Raw genomic sequence first — 20,586 nt, 5'->3', positions numbered from 1 at the left:
GCAAAGCTCTTTGCCATAGATGGCAGCATCTGACAGCTCTGGAAATCTCTGCCTCTTCTTGTCAGGAGAGCAACAGGCTGTGGAGAAAGAGTTGCAGAGAAAACATGAAGCAACAGAGAAGGCAAACACTGTGATGGGTGGCAGCAGGAGGACAGGTGGCTGAAAACCGGCCAGGTGGCAGCTCTGGGCCAAAAGCACAGAAGGAAAGCGGTGTGTTTGGGCACAGCAGCTGCTTATTTATTACACTTTCCTGCCCCTTTCCTCATGTTGGTTCTCCCTACATCCCATTAGAACCTCAAAACAGCCCCATGAGGTATGTCAGGCTGGGGGAAAGTCATCAGTCCAGGGTGAGCTTTGTGGCTGAGCAAGGATTTGAACCTGGATCTTGCTGGTCTTAGTCCAACACCTCAACCACACTTTCCTTCACACACATGTGAACACACACACACACACACACACACACACACACACACACGAAGAGCCCTGGTGAATCAGGTCAATGGCCCATCTGAATCCTGTTCTCACAGTAACCGACCAGATGCCCCAAAGGGAAGTCCACAAGCAGGATTTGAGCACAACAGCCCTCTCCCCTCCTGTGGTTTCCAGCAACTGGTATTCAGAAGCATTGCTGCCACCAGCTGTGGAGGCAGAGTATAGCCATTTATGGCTAGTAGCCCTCACAGTCCTCATCGCCAACACACAGCCAGCAGCCTCTGTGCCTTATCTTCTTCTCCCTCCTCAGCTCTTTGTTCACCTGTCAGTTAGCTTATTTGACAACCTGTCACTAAATAGAATTGTGCAACAAGTATGGAAGGGATTTTTCTGCAATTGTACTTTGGAAGATGCAGGCAGATTTCCTAGCTGGCGGCAACATTTAATATCTTTCGTGCTCCTGTTTCCATGGTCTGTTGGCTGGATTTTATAAAATTGGGTTTGCTGGATGGGACTCCTCTCCTTTTGTAAAGGCTATTGCAAAATGCCTCCCTCGTTTTCTCCCTCGGGGAAACAAAAAATGAAGCTGGGCCCTTTGGTACCTGGTGCAATTCTGAGGGAAAACACAAAAGCCACTAGGTGGGGCCTTGGATGCAAAATTTAGCTTTCTGACAATCAAAGGTTTCATTAAACAGCAGCAGCAAACCCTGTCAGAAGGCAAAAGAGTTGTGGGATGGCATTTCAAGTGGTCAGATGCCCTCAGCACTCACTTCCCTTTTTGCCCCACTCCCAGCAGAGTTAATTGTGCAAAATTCAGAATAAAACAGATGCTGAGGTATACGAGAAATTGTGCACAATAGCTTTAATGCACGTAATTAACAGCAAGAGGATGAGATGGTTGGACAGTGTTCTCAAAGAGACTGGCATGAGTTTGGCCAAACTGCGGGAGGCAGTGGAAGATAGGGGTGCCTGGCGTGCTCTGGTACATGGGGTCACGAAGAGTTGGACACGACTGAACAACAACAATTAACAGTAGGGGTGAGCAGATTCCTCAAATTTGGTTTCTCATTTCCCCCCAGACTTGAATTCAGTTCAGCACAGTTCATTTTAAAAAAATAAAGGTTCTCATGAACATTCACTAGTGTTTTAGTGTGAATTTCTCCTGATACCTACATTTTATGGTGCTGGAGGAGACTCTTGAGAGTCCCATGGACTGCAAGAAGATCAAACCTACCCATTCTGAAGGAAATCAGCCCTGAGTGCTCACTGGAAGGACAGATCCTGAAGCTGAGGCTCCAATACTTTGGCCACCTCATGAGAAGAGAAGACTCCCTGGAAAAGACCCTGGTGTTGTGAAAGATTGAGGGCACAAGGAGAAGGGGATGACAGAGGACGAGATGGTTGGACAGTGTTCTCAAAGCTACCAACATGAGTCTGACCAAACTGCGAGAGGCAGTGAAAGACAGGAGTGCCTGGCGTGCTCTGGTCCATGGGTTCCTGAAGAGTCGGACACGACTAAACAACTAAACAACAACAACAACATACATTTTATGCAAATGTGTCTAATATGCACATTTTTTGCAGGCGTTTCCCTCTAATTTAATGCATCTTTCTGGTTTCTCATGCACACTTTCCCCTCATGTATGCATTTTGCTTGGCAAGCTGCATCACAAAATTCAGAGTTGTTGGTATTTCATGCCTCCGATGCTGCAGATGTGAGAGTGTGGGAACGGAAGACTGTCTTATCTCTTCCTCTATGTGTACTGTTACACTGTACCTTTGCTTTTGCTTTTGTCCTGTCTGTTCTCTCGGAGCTGGAGAGAAAGGACACAATGAATCCTTTGTCTGTATGTAGTGTGTAAATAAATACATAGATTAGCTCTACAATGTCTCATTCTTCTTGCTGTGTTACACCAGAAGATTAGTGTGCATATACCAGTTGGTATATGTCGCTGAAATGCACTGGAGCACACTAGTCTGAAAAGGCAGATTTTTAAAAAGCCTCTTAAGGCATCAGCAAGACCACACTAAATGCATCCCCCTCACTCCCCCAGTCTCCCTTCAACCCAATATCCAACATTCATGCATAGGTGGAGAAACTGAGATGGGAGGAGGTTATACAATTAGGAAAACATAAAGTTGAATTTTGCAAGCAAATTGGACCTCTGATATGCATTTAGAATACGCACAGGTGTTATACGCTGACAAGGCCTCACTTCTGTGAGCAACCATGGGGCAAATTTCTGCATACCCATCAACTGCCCCAGAAAAAAAAATGGGACACCCCAAGGGGGTATTTTTTGTGAGAGGACAGTGGCCAAAATGGCTACCACAATCTTGCACACTTTTTGGGCTACACTTTTTTGGGGCATGGCACCCCTTGGGCCACATCGTGTTGGAAAGCATGCATTCTGCACTAACTGGACTTTCTGGATGAAGCACAAGACAAGCCGCACACAAAGTGCTGACAATATTTCTCTCACCTATGATGAGGATGGGGGAGCAGTTTTCCAGATACCTTCCAAGTAAACCTCCTCTTTTAAAAAAGAAAGAGAGAGATAGTTGGTACTTGCCCAAGTGTCTGTGTTTTAGCTTGGCAACCTCCTCCACCAGCTGCCCTCTGAATTGACACACACAGTTTACTGCCTCCGCTTTGTCCCCTCCTGCAGGCCTAGTGAAATGGCAGAGGGGGATCTTTAATCTCTTGTGGCACTGTGCGGAGTTTCCTGCCTTCAAAGCCCTCAAAGGAACCCTTGACTTCTCCTCTGTGTGAGTGGAGAGCGCTACCTTGCTGAACAGGTGCCCCCCCCTGCTTCCTGCCACCGCTTGGTCTCACTTCTTTTAATCATAACATGAAGGACAATGCAGCGTGAGCCTCTCCCTCTTGAACACCGTTTGATCCGGCGACCTTGAAACCAGGCCTGGAAATAATTACCGAGCAACAACTCTGCTTTACATATGGCATCAAAAGGGAGGGTGTTAAACATGCGGAGTCTTTTATTTGGGGCAATGGAGAAAATACTAATCCACAAAGAAGAATTCCAGAGGCACCTGCTTATCGGCTGGTTTATTGCTTGGCTGAAACATTTCTGTCCCACCTTGCTGCTGTGTGGTGGGTTAACAGAGACCATAGGGCACAAACCAATGGATTCCAATGACAAGAAAGGAGATTCCGACTAAACATTAGGAAGAACTTTCTGGGGGTAAGAGCTGTTTGAGGGTGGAACAGGTTCCCTCGGAAGATGTCGGACTCTCCATCCTTGGAGAATTTTAAGCAGAGGTTGGATGGCTATCTCTCATGGCTGCTTCAGTTGAAATTCCTGCATTGCAGGGGGTTGGCACTAGATGACCCTCAGGACCCTTCCAACTCTACAGTTTAAATTCTTTAAACTGACTGCCCTGCTGAGGAGCCACTGCTTGTTGCATAGGATTGGGCAGCATATCTCAGTCCATAGAGGTTTATGCTAGCCAAGCCTTCTGGCCTCTTCAGTCACCCCCAACCTTCCACTATAGCTGCACATTGCAGAGGACATTGGATGAAACTCACACAGCATAGTGGTTCAGAGTGTTGGGAAGAGCCAGGTTCACATCCCTGCTCAGGCACAATACTCCCTGGGCCATCTCTCTCGGCCCAGTACCTACCTCACAGGGTTGTTAAGGGAGGATCAATTAAGGGAGACATGGACACCCAAGCATGCCTTCTTCTGCTCCTTGGAAGGAAGACGGGATATAATGCAGTTAACAAAGGAGGAAGGTCAGCAAGCAGTTGAGGCACTGCTGTTTCTTAGGGATGCTTGGCTTCCAGGAAAAGCCCCCACCAGGGGTTTCCCCAGCATGAAAACTGCCCTCTTTAGGCAGAGGCTTGTTAGGCAAGGCTTGAAATGGGTTATCTGAAGGATTTCCCTCACCGCCACCCCCACCGCTCTGCGATTCAACAAATTTGTGTCTATGATTTGGCATTTATTAAGTTAGCGCACTTGGCATGTGGCAGATGTAACCCATCTTATTACTGCCAGGTGATTGGCATTCCCAGGAAGAGGAAATGACAGAGCAGTATAACTCCTGAATCGCATTTGGAGCCTCCATTCGGCAAGAGGGATCGGCAAGATTTACACTGCGAGAGTTTCTGGTAGGGGAACTTCCTTGCCGTTTGAGTGGCAGGTCCACAGACGTGCACCTTGCCTGTTCGGTGTCTGTGCGGTTCTCTCGGACCTCACTTTGAACGCCTGTGTGTGTTTTATGAGTCTATTAAGATGTGATTTACACACTCTCTTTTTTCATGTTTCAATTCCCCCTCCGGCATGCCCAAGGGACTGGCAAATTAATTGGAGGGAGCCCAGTCCCAGATGGCGGGTTGGATGAAACTGCTCACAGCCTTTCCACGGAGCACAAAGGAGATGGGGCCTCTTTGCTGTGCATTCCTCTAGACGGCAGCTGAAGCCGAATTGAAAATAACAGTCTGTGGTTAGGGAGGGGGAGAGGGGAGGGCAGGAGGCGGAGGAGAAACGGAGAAGCCTTTCCTCCAGCTACGCAGAATCACCCCCCTCCTTCTTCTCATGAGCTGAGCCTGACAAAGAATGCCACTGGGTCACCTTGAAAAGGGTACAGTTGCCCTGGCAATCTCTAGGTGGAAATAGTGAGCCAGGTATCTGCCGGCAAGCCTCACGAGCAAGTCAGAAGCCAGACCAGCACAGGTTCAAAAGAGGATGGTTGCTCTTCTTCAGGTGTGCCTGGAGCTGCGAAGACCGAAAGGGAAGTTCCCAAACAGGGCAATAAACCACTGCACAGGTTATTTTTTTATTTTTTAAAAAACCAGATTGGACTGGATGGTATCCTGCACCCAGTCTTTCTAGGCCAGCAAGGAATCTACCCATCTCTAGCCAGGGTGGCTGTGCTCTGCTGCCAAGGTCGAAGGCAGTTGTTGGTGAAATCAAACCACTGGAGAATCACAGCACCAGCTGTGGCTGCAGAGACAATAACTAGTAACTGCTGCCTTCCGTGTTGTTTTTGCTGTGTTAGCAGCACTGAAGCGACCTCCCTGGGGCACAAGCTTGAGCAGTGTAAATGGAGGTCCTGGGCTGCCCAGATGACAGATGTAGTCCAAAGGAAAGCAGAACAATACATTTGGCATGAAGGTCGGAGGCAGTAATGCTTCTGAATCCCAGTTGCTGGATGCCTCAGGAGGAGAGTGTGGCCTTGTGTTCAAATTCTGCTTGTGGGTTTTCCTTGGGGGCATCAGGTTGGCCAATGTGAGAACAAGATGCTGGACTAGATAGGCCACTGGCCTGATCCAGCAGGCTCTTCTTAGGTACTTACCTCCACAGTTGGAGGCAGTAATGCTTCTGAATCGCAGTTGCTGGAAAACGCAGGGGGTGGGGAGCTCAGGTCCTGCCTGAGGGTTTTCCGGAAGAGCCATCTGGTTGGCCCCTATGAGAAATGGATGCTGGACTAGAATGTTGTTTCTACCAGCAGGGGTTTAACATGCAACTGATCACTCTGATAGCCCCCAAACACTGGGTGGTTTTAATTGCACTGTATTGCTTTACTGTATTTTAAGTTATTGTAACTAGCCCTGAGATCACTTGATTGATTGATTGATTGATTGAGTGAGTGAGTGACTAAGTGAGTGATTAAATGCATTTCTATCTCCACCCCACCTTTTCCTCCAAGGATCTGCAGGTGCGGCACACATAGTTCTCCTCCTCCTCTTTCAATCAGCATACAACATGGTCTGAACCTCCTCCACCAGCTCAGCAGCCCAAGGCCTCAGCTGCAGGGGGTTCTCCTGGAGAGAAGGAAGGCAAGGGAGGGGGCCGCCTTGGCAGCAGTCAGACCCCCATTCTTCTTCCTGCTTGCCAACTTTTCTCTTTCCGCAGGAGAGTGAGCCAAGGATTCCTGACTTCACATCAGTCTCTCTCCTTCAAAAGTCTGGTCACATTTCATGCCAACAAGAGGGGAAGTTATTAAAATAAATGTGGAGGAAGTTTATCTCTGGTCTACAGGCCCCCGTGATCAATGCGGTGCAATGGAGAGGAGAGATGGAATATTTACAGGGGCTGGTCGGCACACTTTAATAAAGGCAAGGAATTCATTAAAAGGCAGCTGACAGCTGGCAACCCCCCTTGCAATCTCACCTGGAGGGGAGAGGAGGTAGAGGAGGGTCATGAAGGAGGGATCCTGGAGCACTGCTGAATGCTAAGCCTTTCACTCCTTGGTAGCTAAGGCAGGGAGATGGGAATTGTAGGCAGACTGGATTGGTTCCTGGAAACTGGGGATTGTGTGTGTATGTGTGTGTAGAAATGCCATTCAGGTTACATTTTCATGTGAACTTCCCTAATCCCCACTGCCTGAACCAAAACACACAGATCCTTCCAAAGTCACACGTCTCTGAATTTTGCAATTCTGCAGTTCTGTGAGCAGAAAATGCGTAGGAGAAAATATCTATAATAGGGGAAAGTGTCCATAACAAGTGAAAACAATGTGGAAAACTGTACTACATATTAGAAGGAATGCACACAAAAGTGCTAATGAATTTTCATGAGAACTTCCTGTTTAAAAAAATAGTTTGCAAACTGATGAGAAACTCTGGTGAGTTGAATTTAGGATTGGGAGTAGGAGAGAGCAGGACTCTTGTACATCCTAACTCATTTGTAGCACAAAAGGGTGCCCCCCCTCAATCTGGAATAATATAAGCTTATTCTGAAATTGCTGATTTCATTCTAGATTGATTCTTGATCCTGTATTCCACAAGGATAGTTGTGGTTATGTGACACCTGTTTGAAAACCTTTTCCTTAGATAGGTTATCCACACCTTTTCTTCCTGCCTCAGGTGAATGAAGAAGAAAGTAGTGGTTGTGATCTTGGTACATGCCCACCCACATTGCCACTGGGCAGGTGCAGATACCCCTCCCCATTGCTGGGACCACCAATATCTGTTATCTGTTTTCAAATGGACACACTGCAGGGTAATGCAGAATTCATCTGCAATAAACTTTTATTTTTGGAATGAAACCAGTTCCTCAAGAAGTACTTTTTTGGGGACAAAGAATATGCAGTAGATCTAGACTTGGTGTGGACTGTGTAGGGAAAAAAACAAGCACCCAGTCTCCTTTGATCCTAGAATAATATGCTGTGTGTGTATACATAGCCCGAGAGAAACCTAAACTGAGAGTTTCATCCACCCCTACTGGGAGCCTGGTTGGTTTGTTGACTTGGAATCAGAGTGTTGAAAAGGCCAACAAAGGCCAGCCTCCTGGCTTTTCTACACCAGGTTAATTCACAAAATCAAAGTACAGTCTGGCTCAGAAATACAAAGGAAGTGCATCGTAAGAACACAAAAAGAGCCTGTTGTGTCAGGCCCAAGTGGGCTCCTTTAGTCCAGCATCCTGTTCTCACAGTGGACAACCAGATGACTCAGTGGGAAGCCCAAAAGCAGAACCCGAGCACAAGAGCCCTCTCCCCACCTGTGGTTTCCAGCAACTGGTATTCAGAAGTATTGCTGCCTCCAACCGTGGAGGCAAAGTATAGCCATCATGGCTAATGGCCTTCTCCTCCAAGAACTTGTCTAATCCTCTTTTAAAGCCATCCACAGTGGTGCCCATCACTGCCTCCTGTGGGCACGAATTCCATACTTTTGCAGTCCATACTTTTGCCTACCCTGAACCCCCCAATATTCACCTTCACTGAATGTCTACAAGTTCTAGGGTTGTGAGAGAGTCGCCTCATTTCTCTAGAATCATAGAATCATAGAGTTGGAAGAGACCACAAGGGCCATCCAGTCCAACCCCCTGCCAAGCAGGAAACACCATCAAAGCATTCCTGACAGATGGCTGTCAAGCCTCTGCTTAAAGACCTCCAAAGAAGAAGACTCCATCACACTCCTTGGCAGCAAATTCCACTGCCGAACAGCTCTCACTGTCAGGAAGTTCTTCCTAATGTTTAGGTGGAATCTTCTTTCTTGTAGTTTGAATCCATTGCCCTGTGTCTGCTTCTCTGGAGCAGCAGAAAACAACCTTTCACCCTCCTTTATATGACATCCTTTTATATATTTGAACATGGCTATCATATCACCCCTTAACCTTCTCTTCTCCAGGCTAAACATACCCAGCTCCCTAAGCCATTCCTCATAAGGCATTGTTTCCAGGCCTTTGATCATTTTGGTTGCCCTCTTCTGGACACGTTCCAGCTTGTCAGTATCCTTCTCGAACTGTGGTGCCCAGAACTGGACACAGTATTCCAGGTGAGGTCTGACCAGAGCAGAATAGAGTGGTACTATTACCTCTCTTGATCTAGACGCTATACTCCTATTGATGCAGCCCAGAATCTAAGCCAAAATGTCCCAAACACTGTAAGTTTTCTTTGCAGAGGAGTTGTTCAATCCCCTTGATCATTTCGGTTGTCCTTTCCTGAACCTTTTCATACTCTACAATATCCCTTTTGAGGAGAGGTGTCCAGAATTGTATACAGCAGTGCAGCATTCTGATATTGGCAGTTTTATTTTCAGTTTCTTTCCCTAATGATCCCTAAGATGGAATTTGCCTTTTTCATGACTGCCACATCAAGCTGCCTACTATGACCCCAAGGTCTAATTCCTGGTCTGTCACCTCCAGTTCAGACTGCATGAGCGTATATGTGAAATTAATAATAATAATAAAAAATTGCCCTGACATGCATCACTTTACACTTGTTTTGCTGAACTGCATTTAACATTTTACTGCCCATTCACTTAGACGGGAGAGGTCCTTTTCCAGCTTTTCACAATCTCTTTATTTTAACAACCCTGACCAATTTAGTATCTGGTTTATTTGGCATGGCAGTTCTCTTACAGCACCCTAGTGTGCCCTGACAAATGGCTTGGGAACAACCAACTTCATTGTTTCTAAAATCAGTATCCGGCTTTGCTAACATAAAAACCATATTTTGGTTCTCTGTGTCACCGAGTGCCTGTGAGGGCTGCTAACTGGTGCTGGAGACCCGTTGCTCCAGTTAGGCACATGGTAGGCGGCACCAGTCCTTACAGCTGAAATAAACTGCAAACTCAGAGCCGCTCCCAGAAAAAAAAAGTCTGCTGTGAATTTCTCAAAATATCCTCTCCGGATGGGAAGTGAGAATTCACTCTCCATGCAAGGTAAATTTTCTGCATGGAGTGATATGGGCAAATGGAAAGTTATACATCATAGGTGAGGGATGGGCTACAGGTATTGCTTGGGTCTCACTGGGCTTGTGTGGGAGATGAGTGGCCTCTGCCACTGGAATCCCACTGGCTGCTTTATGGCCCTGAGCTTGTGTGTCATGCGCCTGAGCAAAGCCTGAAGTCCTCCTCTGGTAAATCACATTGCAGCCGAGAGGCCCTGCCTGAGGCAAGATTATTAATGAGGCTGCTCAGAGAGTGCAGCAACCTGATGGCTGGGGAGCTGTTGAATAGGAACCAGGAGAGATTACAGCTTGCTGGGTTTTGTTGAACAGTGTACAAACACAATGAAACATTGTCCCGGTGCTAAATATTCTTGTCATTTTTTTCTCCTCTCCTCTTCTTGGATTAATGGCATTTGGCAGGCTGAAACAAAGCCACTTGCTTGTGTTGAAAGCGCTTCATTTGCCACGATCTGGGTGCTGTAGTCCTCTGCCAATCATAGCATGGCTTCTTTTGTCAAGAGGAGAGATGCTGCAGAAGACAGGGCATGAGGAAGAGGGAGGCCCGGGTGACTTTGCAGGGAAAACACCAGTTGTAGGATCTGCATGAAGATGGCAGAAAACAGGATGCCTCCTCCCGCCCCAAACCAAGAGCTGTGAAGAAGCCAGCAAAGCTATTCCTGCAAGGGAAAGAATTTGGAAGAGGGACCTGGATTCATTCTTGGATCCCAGTGGCAAGGAGCCAATTTAGAACACAGAGGTCTTCCTCCGGTGTTCACTTCCAGCACTACCACAGTGACCGTCAGGTGTGCAGTGGTTGAGGAAGTTGACTCTGGGCACCAGTGATCCATCTTGTGAACTGTGGGAGATGTGTGGTAGTCTTGGTGGAGAGGCATGCATGGGGATTGGCAATGCCTAGAACAGCTTCCTGCTTCTGCTGGAGGACCCTTGGCGGTAGGAGTGCCCTGCCATTGTGGGAGCAATTTGAAACTGATGTTTAGAGTGGGGAGGGGGGCCTCAAACCCAGAGAACCAAACAGCAATCCTTTACATGCTTCCAGGAGCTTGTAGGAGCTTCCAGGAGCCTCACCACCACCACCAGCAGTAGCAGCAGCAGCAGCAGCAGCAGGGCATGGTCTGATTAATTGATCTCATGACTCCTCCAGACAACATCCCTCCTGATTTGCTTACACAAAGCTTATGCAGTACTTAGATGGTGTTCAGTCTTCCTCCTCCTCCTCTTCCTCCTCCTCCTTCTCATTTAAATCACCCCTTCCCCCAATTGGGACTCAAGGAGGACAAGCAGTGGCAAGAACAGGCCCACCTGCCATGTCCAACCAAGCCTCTATTACACATGCAAGGTCAGTTCCTCCACCCAGGATCAAGTCATGGATGGCAGTGGTCTTATGAATCCTTGACCTGGCATTGCACAGTAGCACCTTAAGGTCATGTGAGGCGACACCCTTGTTGATACCTGTATCCTTCTGTTTATGACCAGATCGGTAGGCAGGGATAGTCTTCAGAAGGTGACTAAATTTGGCACCTCAGTAATGACATGGTCTGGTCCTAGTGTAACTAGGCTGGTTATTGCTGCTGCCCTGTTTCTGTCACTGTTTTATTTTTGTGGATTATGATGGTTGATTCATTGTTTTTTATTTAACACAATTTATTTATTTATTTTCAAATGGTTTTCAGCTGCCCCAAGTACTGCAACTGCAGTGGAGGGGCAGGAGATAAACAGTGTCTGTGACAAGCCACCAACTTTGATTTGTGTCAAGGCAGAGTGAAGTATAGCTGCGGATTTACAACTCTCCTCTGGGCTTGGCTTGGGAATGCAAATGAGGGCCGCCTCCGCTTCTGTGTTGTGTCCAGATGCAGGTCCTCCTGAGACTTCAGTGTATAGGATTCTTTGTGCCTTCATTCTTACACATTAGCATATTGCAGTTAAAAATGTGAAAACTATTCAGAGAGAACAGCCTGAACATATGCCATACTGACAACATGAAAATATATGCAAAAACATTGGCACAATATGCAGATCAAATGTCCTATATTTTTAGATACTGGATCTGTTTACCCTAGACATGCAAGCATTTGTGAAAGTTGGTCACTTATATTGCCCCCGTTTTCACAGCGAAAGTGACATTTCGGGCTGTCCCAAGACACTTTGGTGCCTGGCAGAAAATAAGAATGAAAAGCTTCTCACTACCGTATATATAAGAGTCTGGTGACTTCTGTTTCAGTGTATCTGAAGAAGTGTGCATGCACACGAAAACTCATACCAAGAACAAACTTAGTTGGTCTCTAAGGTGCTACTGGAAGGAATTTTTTTATTTTTTATTTTGTTTAGCCTCTGGGCCATTTGTGGAGAGGGCACACAAAGAAGGGCCTCAGATGTTGATTGCAGGGTCCAGGTTGGCCCCTATGAAGAGTGGCTGTCCTTGTGTCTCTTGAAGAAAAGTGTGTGCAATTATAGCCACTGCAGAATGGAAAAGACTCAGAGCAGGCACCATTATATATCTGAGATCCCTGTGTGTGCATGTGTATACCTAGACAGTTATGGCGATGACTTACCTGGAGCCAGCTATGGGGAGAAGTTGCTACTGTCTTAAAGGTGATTTACTTCTGAGTTGTAAAACCCAGTGGCTGCACTTTTGCAAGCTGTTTCTTGGGGGCTGTGATTTAAGGTTTGTTTAGAGATAATTTCACTGGCCTCTGGGTTTACAAGCAACTTCAGTTTCCATGGACCAAAAAGTTTAGCAAGCCACGTAGACGTGGGAGTTGTTTACTACAACCTGTATAATCTGGAGGCGATGGGAGGAACCATTGCAATATATTAGATGTCACAATAAAAAATCTGGAGAGGGAAGAGGCAGTTAAGGCTTTTCTTTCATTCTTTCTCACCGGATTTGAGGATTTCAGAGCTGGAAGAACTTGCTCCTCAGTTCTTGTTCCGTAGTTTGTGGCCTCTGTCCTTAGAGCCAGCTCGGTGGCACAGCTGTCCAGCAGTGTTTTTGCAGATGCCCCAATGTAGAGGACGTCTCTGGACAGTTGCAACTCTCCCACTTGCAAAACATTATGGGGTGGATTGGGCCCTGAGCTATCTAATCATTTTCTGCATCTCTTGCATTGGTGCACGTGTAGCCATTGCTTTGCATTCACAGATTCAGAGAAAATCGTTGTTGTTGTGAGTTTGGCTGGTGACTCTGCATGGTGCCCTCAGCCCCTTCCAGTTCTTGAGGTCCTGTACCCAAGAAAGTTAGAATCTGACAAGAGGAGTTTGTGGAACTAGTCAGACAAGTTACTTTGTAATACAATGACCTTAGCTGGCCACTTAAGTGTCCTCACAAGCATCACAAAGAATGAGCAGGTTGCAAGAGCTACAACTAGGTGGTGACTTTCCCCAAAGAATCCTGGGAACTAAAGTTTTTTTCCCCATGATGCCAGGAAATGTAGCTCGGTGCAGGTGAAGCTACATCCCCAAGGATTTTTTAGGGGAAGCTATGTGCTTTAAATGTGGGTTGAAGGTGCTTTAAATGTATGGTGTGGATGTACCCTTGAACCCCTGGCCAAATCTGTGTCATCCACACACCGACCCTCCCTGACAAATGACATGAGGAGCCCAGCTTAGGGTTCCAAAGTTCTGGTGGGTTTTCCTTGTAAGCAGAGCCGGGGGGGGGGGGACCAAACTCGTTCTCTGGATTTTGTCATCTCTTCTCAACACCCCGTCCATCATTCCGCAGGGCCATCTGTTCCCATCTGCATTTTTAATGCTGTTCCATCCCTTGTTATCGCTGCGTTGCTGCTATTTGCATGATGGTGTCGGCTGGGTGCCGTCCGCTTCATCTGTCCTGGTGCGACAGCCACTGTCCCCCTTGCTCAGTGGGAGGAGGCCCCCTGGGCTGCCTGCGCCAGGTCCCTAGCCCAGTTGCATCTTCCTGGGGTGGGCCAGTATCCCTGAACTTGGCACAGATATGTTCTTTGCTCAAGATAACAGCATGCTTGAGACAGAAGATGCAAATAGCTGCTTTGCAAATACTGTAGGGTCCTTCGGGACTGGTGCCTCCTAGTGTAACACAACCATTGCTCCTCCACTGTGAGCTCGAGGAAGGGCAGTTGACTTGCCACATTTCGCAGGGTATTGCACTTTTTCTGTGTTTGTTTTGTCTTGGAATTAGTTAGCAGAGTTAACTTGGAAGCTGGCTGCTATTGGATACTTCTGAGATACATCTGAGATCACACTGAGAATTTAATTTTGGGAAAATAAGATAGCCTACGCTTATTATAGGGAATGCATATTAGATAGGGATGCAGGTGGTGCTGTGGGTTAAACCACAGAGCCTAGGGCTTGCTGATCAGAAGGTCAGCGGTTCGAATCCCCGCAACGGGGTGAGCTCCCGTTGCTCAGTCCCTGCTCCTGCCAACCTAGCAGTTCAAAAGCACGTCAAAGTGCAAGTAGATAAATAGGTATCACTCTGGCAGGAAGATAAATGGCGTTTCCGTGCGCTGCTCTTGTTCGCCAGAAGTGGCTTTGTCATGCTGGCCACATGACCCGGAAGCTGTATGCCAGCTCCCTCGGCCAGTAACGCGAGATGAGCACCGCAACCCCAGAGTCGGACACAACTGGACCTAATTGTCAGGGGTCCCTTTACCTTTACCTTTATTAGATAGTGAAGAGTTCCTATTCTGACTAACTAAGCTGGAGATCCAAAAATCCAAGCTTGGCTTTTCATCTTTCCAGGAGAGTGAGACAATAATGGACTGGATGAGAGCCAAGAAACTGAAGCTCAATCCAGAGGCCCTGTTAGTGGGCAGTTCCCTAGACCAAATGGATGGGAGGTTGCCTGTTCTTGATGGGGTTACACTCCCTCTGAAGGAGCAAGTATGTAGCTTAGGGGCACTTCCGGATCCTTTTGCTGTTGCTTGAGGCTCAGGCATACCCTCCAACATTTCCCTGATGAAAATAGGGACATCCTATTCCATAATGATAATAATGTTATTATTTATACCCTGTCCATCTGACTGGGTTGCCCCAGCCACTCTTAGGCAGCTTCCAACAGATATAAAAACATAATAAAACATTAAACTTTTTTTTTAAAGCTCTTCGCTAATCAGGGCTGCCTTCAGATGTATTCTAAAGGTTGTATAATTACTTATCTCCTTGGCTCAGGGGTTGCAGAGCTCCATACCTTCCAACATTTCCCTGATGAAAATAGGGATGTCCTAAGGAAAAGTGGGACATTCTGGGATCAAATCAGAAAAAGGAGCAGCTTCTGTAAATCTGGAACTGTCCTTTGAAAACAGGGACACCTGGAGGGTCTCCTCAGTAGCACGGAGTGGCTTCCATCAGCTTTGGCTGGTGGCCCAGCTGTGCCCCTATCTTTACAGGGATAGCCTAACTTCTGTTCTCTATGCTCTGGTAAATTCTAGATTAGATTATTGCACCCTGAAGATGGTTTGGAAACTTTAGCGGGTGAGAATTTGGCGGCCAGGTTGCTCACTGAGGCAAGATGGTTTGAGCATATTACAGTGATTCTGGTCTATCTGCACTGTCCTCACGCAAAGTGAGTATGTCAAGGTTGCTAAAGCAGGAAAGGGATAGCACACACCAGAGCTGGCTTTTTTTTAAAAAAAAATAAATAAATAAAAAAAAAGGTTATTTTAAAGACTTTTATAGATTCCTAATTTCTCCCGGTGCTAAATTGTGCTGATTGGAAAGCAGCAGGTCTTTAAAAAATAAAATAAAAATTATGCTAAAACACTTTCCCATTTAAGTGCCATAAAAATAGAAGCAACAAAGCATGCTATTTATTTTTTAGTGACAATTTATGTACCGCTTAATTATAATCATCTCTTAAGTGGTTTACAAATAACTTGATACAATAAAAATAAAAACCAGTTAAAACTATAAAATCAGAATTCAACTGCAGTGCCTGCTGGAATAAAAGCATCTCCAGTTGGTGCTAGACGTTCAGCAGGGAGGGAGCCTGGTCTGGGCCCTTGGAAGGGTATTCCATAAAATTGGGCCTACAATTCTGAATGCACAGCTGCTGGTGGACATGAGCAATGAATCCTGCCTGCTCATGTTCTGCAGTTCACTGGACACATTTTCTTGTTTGCTGAGGAAAGGAGGAGGTGGTGGAATCTGCTCTCTTTGTCAGTAGCCGCCATGTGTGAGAGACAAAGAAAATCTGACTAGTTCAAAATGTGGGGTTGTTTTTTTCTGTTGACTGGGATACCTTTGATTATTTCCACTGGAAAGTGGGAGCAGGTTCTATTCAGCGCCGGCGTGTCCATTTAGGCGAACTAAGCAATTGCCTAGGGCGCCAAAATGGAGGGGGCGCTAGCCAGGCTTGGGCGGGACGGGCTACCAGCAGCTTCTCCGCTGTAGCGGAGAGGTGCTGCTTGCCCCCTACACCACCCCCGGCTCCCGCTAAAGCAGGCTTTGGCGGGGGGCGCCAGAAGGTGGTTCGCCTAGGGCGCAAGAAGCCCTAGCACCAGACCTGTTCTATTCCCTCCTCACGGGACTTATGGATCTAAAACAGGCAATAATCAGGTCAGATTAAGATTGGTTGGAACCCTGGAGGTGTGCTAATTTGTGGCGGTATGCGTGCACAGAAAAACATGGCCCTTTACGATTTAAAGACACATCACTCTGGTTAAAGGAACTAACACACTAGGTACTCTTTTGCAAGCATTTTATAGCCTACATATTCACAACAGCTGTGTTAGGTAGGTCGGAGAGAGCTGGCAACTGGCCCAAGGCAGGAAATGAGGGTGTGTGTAGAAACAGTGGTTAGTGAAGTGTGGACCCTCAGAGTTGTTGTTTATCAAAGTTGGCAAAATGCCATCTCCCTGCACTTTGTGGAGAGTTGTTTATTTATAATTTAACTATCTATTTATTTTTGAAAACATGTTTATTACTTTACATTGGTTTACATCAAGATGAGACAGCGTACAATTTACACCAGAGCCGATTTATTTATCTTGGCGACGTCCCATTCTTACATCAAATTAGGAAAGGTTAAGCTCCCCAATTCTGTGTTTAATGCAGGGGAACCCAGCTGTTCTGATGATCCCACCACCTTCCCTAAATGACAGGCTCCCCCGTGCATCTGGTTTTCTGTGTGCACTGGGCCTGAAATGCTCCGCATTGTGTGGTGGGCCTCGTGAAGCATCTGCTTGATCCAGAGGGGAGTGCTTAGCAGCGCACGGCTCTGCCTGCTCTGAACCTGCTGCTGCCTCTGCAGGAGGCCCGCCTGATACAAATAGCTTCTCCACTGAGGTGACTAATGACTTGACAGTTTGGGTCTTGTCCCACTTCTCCATGTGACAGGAGGGTCATGGGCAAGGAGGAGGAGCTGAGGCAAATGTCACTGCTGCTTTTTATTTTCTTTAAAGGGAAGGAGATAGAAGAAGGGGCCAGAAGTTTGCTCCGCAGGTGGAAACTGCCTCCCTGCGATGGAAAGGAAACCGAGCCACTTCCAGGTCAGTGGCGCTGCTCAGTTGTCTGGAAGTGGAGCAGAAAGGGGAGGAGGAGGCGGCTTCCTGCATCCCTCAGAGCACATGGCTTGGGTTGCTCTGTGCAAAATGGGTTCCAGCGACTCCCTGAGGGTTTCCGCGGTGGCTTTGCTCTGCCTCCAGGATCTGAACACCAGTTGCTGGAAACCACAGCAGGGGAGAGGGCTCTTGTGGTTGAATCCTGCTTACGGGTTTTCCACCGGGGCATCTGGTTAACCACTGTGAGAAAAGGATGTTGGACCAGATGAGCCGTTGGCCTGATTCTGCAGGCTCATCTTATCTGCCCGGCAAGTTCGGATCCTGAACTGTTGCATTTTTCAGGGCTTAGCTTGCGACGAAGCTCCCCAGAGCTGTGACGAGGATGGGCAAACATGCTAGCCTTGGTTTCCTTCAGTTTTACATCCCCCCCCATCTTAAATTCAGTTTGCCATATTTTTGCTAAAGTTTGCATTTAAATAAATAGATAAATAGATAAATAGATAAATAGATAAATAGATAAATAGATAAATAGATAAATAGATAAATAGATAAATAAATAAATAGATAAATAAATAAATAAATAAATGTCATCATGAAAATTCCTCAGCATTTCTCCTAATATTGACGTTTGCATGTTGTTTCCCCTTATATAATGCCTCTTTGTATGTTCTTTCCATTAACAGATACATTTTGCTGTGCACTTCTGCACTTCTGCATTCAATCTTGAAGATTTTGTTGTTGTTGGACAACTGCATTGCCAAATTTGGGGAAGTTTTAATTTCAATGAACAGTTTGTATTGGTTTTGGAAGTGTGAGGCAGATAGGGCTAGGGCTGAATTTCACCCACATTGCTCCCTGGAACCAGGGGCGGAGAAAGGGGGGTGCGACGGGGGCGGACTGCCCAGGGTGTCTTCGCTAAGGGAGGGTGACATTTGGCACGCCGCCCGTCTGTGACTCCCAAGCCTACGCCGAGCCATCAGGGGAAGGGGGCAGCTGCGTTGCTTTCCCCTTCGTTTTGAGTTGCAGGGGGGCGGTGCACCAAATATCCGGCATCGGCAGCTAGCTCTGCCCCGTGGGCTGCTAGCTCCGCCCCTGGCTGCAGGGCGCGCACGCCACTCTGTACACCATAGCAGCTATCCTGTGCCTGGGAGGGCACCCTCTGCACTCTGCCCCCCCCCTCAGGAGCACGCCTGCCTTGGGCAGGGCGGCCATATGCTCCGCTGCTGCCTGGAACATGTGAAGTCATACTGAAGTTGTCCTTGAGCATGGACAAACAGTTTCCCCCTCCTCTCCCCAATCAGCCTTCTGCATGTCTGAGATTCACAGCACACTCCTAAGCATGCTGATGCGGTGGTAAGTCTCATCGTGGTGTGCATATTGCGGTTTGTTCTGGCTCCTGTGTGCACTACCACTGCTGGTGTTAGCCACAAATCCATATCTATCCTGTAGTTCCTTGAGAAATACTGCTTTTTGATGCATTTCCATCAAACCAGCTCCCATCTGATTTGGAAACAGAAGTCACAATCACTTCACAGGCAGGTGGATGTGTGTCCATTTGAGACAAATGTTGCAGATGCACAGATGACTTCCCTTCCATTCTGTGCTTCGAAATCTAAGAATATCTAAAACTGTTCTGGCTGCTGTCGTCAAGCCATTTCCTCTCAGCCTCCATAGGAATGAGAGGAGTGACCTTCCTTAAGAGGGAGTTGTGAGCACAACTATACATATATATATGGGAAATGCCACTTAAGTTCCTGGAGAACTGAACTCCCCCACTTTCCCTGGCCAAGTACAATTTCACCTGACAAATTTCATGGGTCAAATCTAAGAGAAGGAACAGAATTATAGCCAAGCATTTTAATAATGGCTCGTGGCATTTGCCAGCCCTACCTTCTGTCTTTGAGACCAGCCTCAGAGCCCAGCCAGTTGGCAGCCGAGAGCAGGAAATGAAAATCTTCAGAAAGAATCACATGTAAAAATTAGGTTTTGAGATGCAGAGCACCATACATTTAAAGCACATGACTCCCCCCAAAGACTCCTGAGAAATGTAGTTTCACCCTCACAGAGCTACAATTCTCAGCAGCCTTAACAAACTACAGGCCCCAGGATTCTTTGGGGAAAGCCATGCATTTTGAATGGGTGTTGAATGTGCTTTAAATGTATGGTGATGATCTGCCCTGATGAGTCGCCTGCCTGCCCTTAGTCCCCAGGGAGAGAAACGGGACATCTAATCAGCCTGGTTAAAGGAGCCTTTTCAATCCAGGCTGCCACTGATTGTCTACCCTAGTTGTTGTTTGCATTACAATCTGCAGGGTTGTTGCTTGCTTAATCCGAGAAACAGGTAAAGATGTCCTGTTTGCTCCTCTTCTCTTTTCATTTAGACTGCAAGCAAGCAAGGGGTTAATTTTTCTGATTTGGGAAGAATCTTGAGCCTGTGGAATCCACTGTAGTGATCAGTTGCAGGAATCCTCAAGTCTTGTCATAAGCTGCCCTTCTCAAGAGAGGAAAATGGCTACCCAGTACTTTTCCATTTTGCATGTGACAGGCAGAGACCGGGTGCAGCTTGCAACCCTCACTCTCGTCCTCTGCCTAAGAGGAAGCAGAGCAAAGATGAAAGTGATCGAGCAAGCAAGCAAGCAAGCAAGAGATAGATGCTTTGAGATGAAAAAGCAAAAGGAACATGGGAATCAAAATCAAGGGTTGACTCATCAATCACCAGCCCTGACAAGCGGTGAGAGGTTTCACCAACACTCTGATTCCTGGGAAGATCTTGAGTTTGGGCCTCCTCTGGTGACTATCTCAAGTCCCCCAGGGGAATATTAAAAGCTGCAGGTTTGTTCCATTCTACTTCTCTGGGTTAAGTCCCAAGGGGCACCCCTGTGCATGAGTGGGGCCAGGGTGAAGACACAGCAGGCAGCAGGACAGGGAGAGGAACCTGCACAATCCAGACTGTGGAATAAAGCAGGCATATGAAAGGCTGAGCCGCAGAGGGGGAACTCCTTCCCTGGGGAAAGCCAATGGGCCCTTCCTCCTTCCCTGTTTTAGGTAGGAAACTTTCTGTATTTCAACAGGCCATTATGGTAGGGTTTATGTGGTTTTAATTTGCTCAGTGCTGTGTTGGTCTCATGTTTTTCCTAGGAGGGCTGTTGCTGATTTAATATACAGTCGTATCTTGGAAGTGGAACAGAATCCATTCCGGAAGTCCGTTCGACTTCCAAAACGTTCGGAAACCAAAGCACAGCTTCCGATTGGCTGCAGGAAGTTCCTGCAGCCAATTGGAAGCCACGGAAGTCCCGTCGGACGTTCAGCTTCCAAAAATAGTTTGCAAACTGGAACAGTCACTTCCAGGTTTGCGGCGTTCAGAAGCCAAAACCAAGGTATGACTGTATTCATTTGTGTTGTTTGGACACCACTGCTGTTGCCTTTGCAGGTGATGGACACAGAACAACCCATTGCCTCCATGGTTTCCTTATGGGCTTCAGAGGTACACCCAGTTGGCCATGGTTGAAAACAGAGTTCTGGG

Source organism: Lacerta agilis, chromosome 8 (assembly GCF_009819535.1).
Source record: "Lacerta agilis isolate rLacAgi1 chromosome 8, rLacAgi1.pri, whole genome shotgun sequence".
Taxonomy (NCBI): Eukaryota; Metazoa; Chordata; class Lepidosauria; order Squamata; family Lacertidae; genus Lacerta; species Lacerta agilis.
This window is presented reverse-complemented; position numbering follows the sequence as displayed.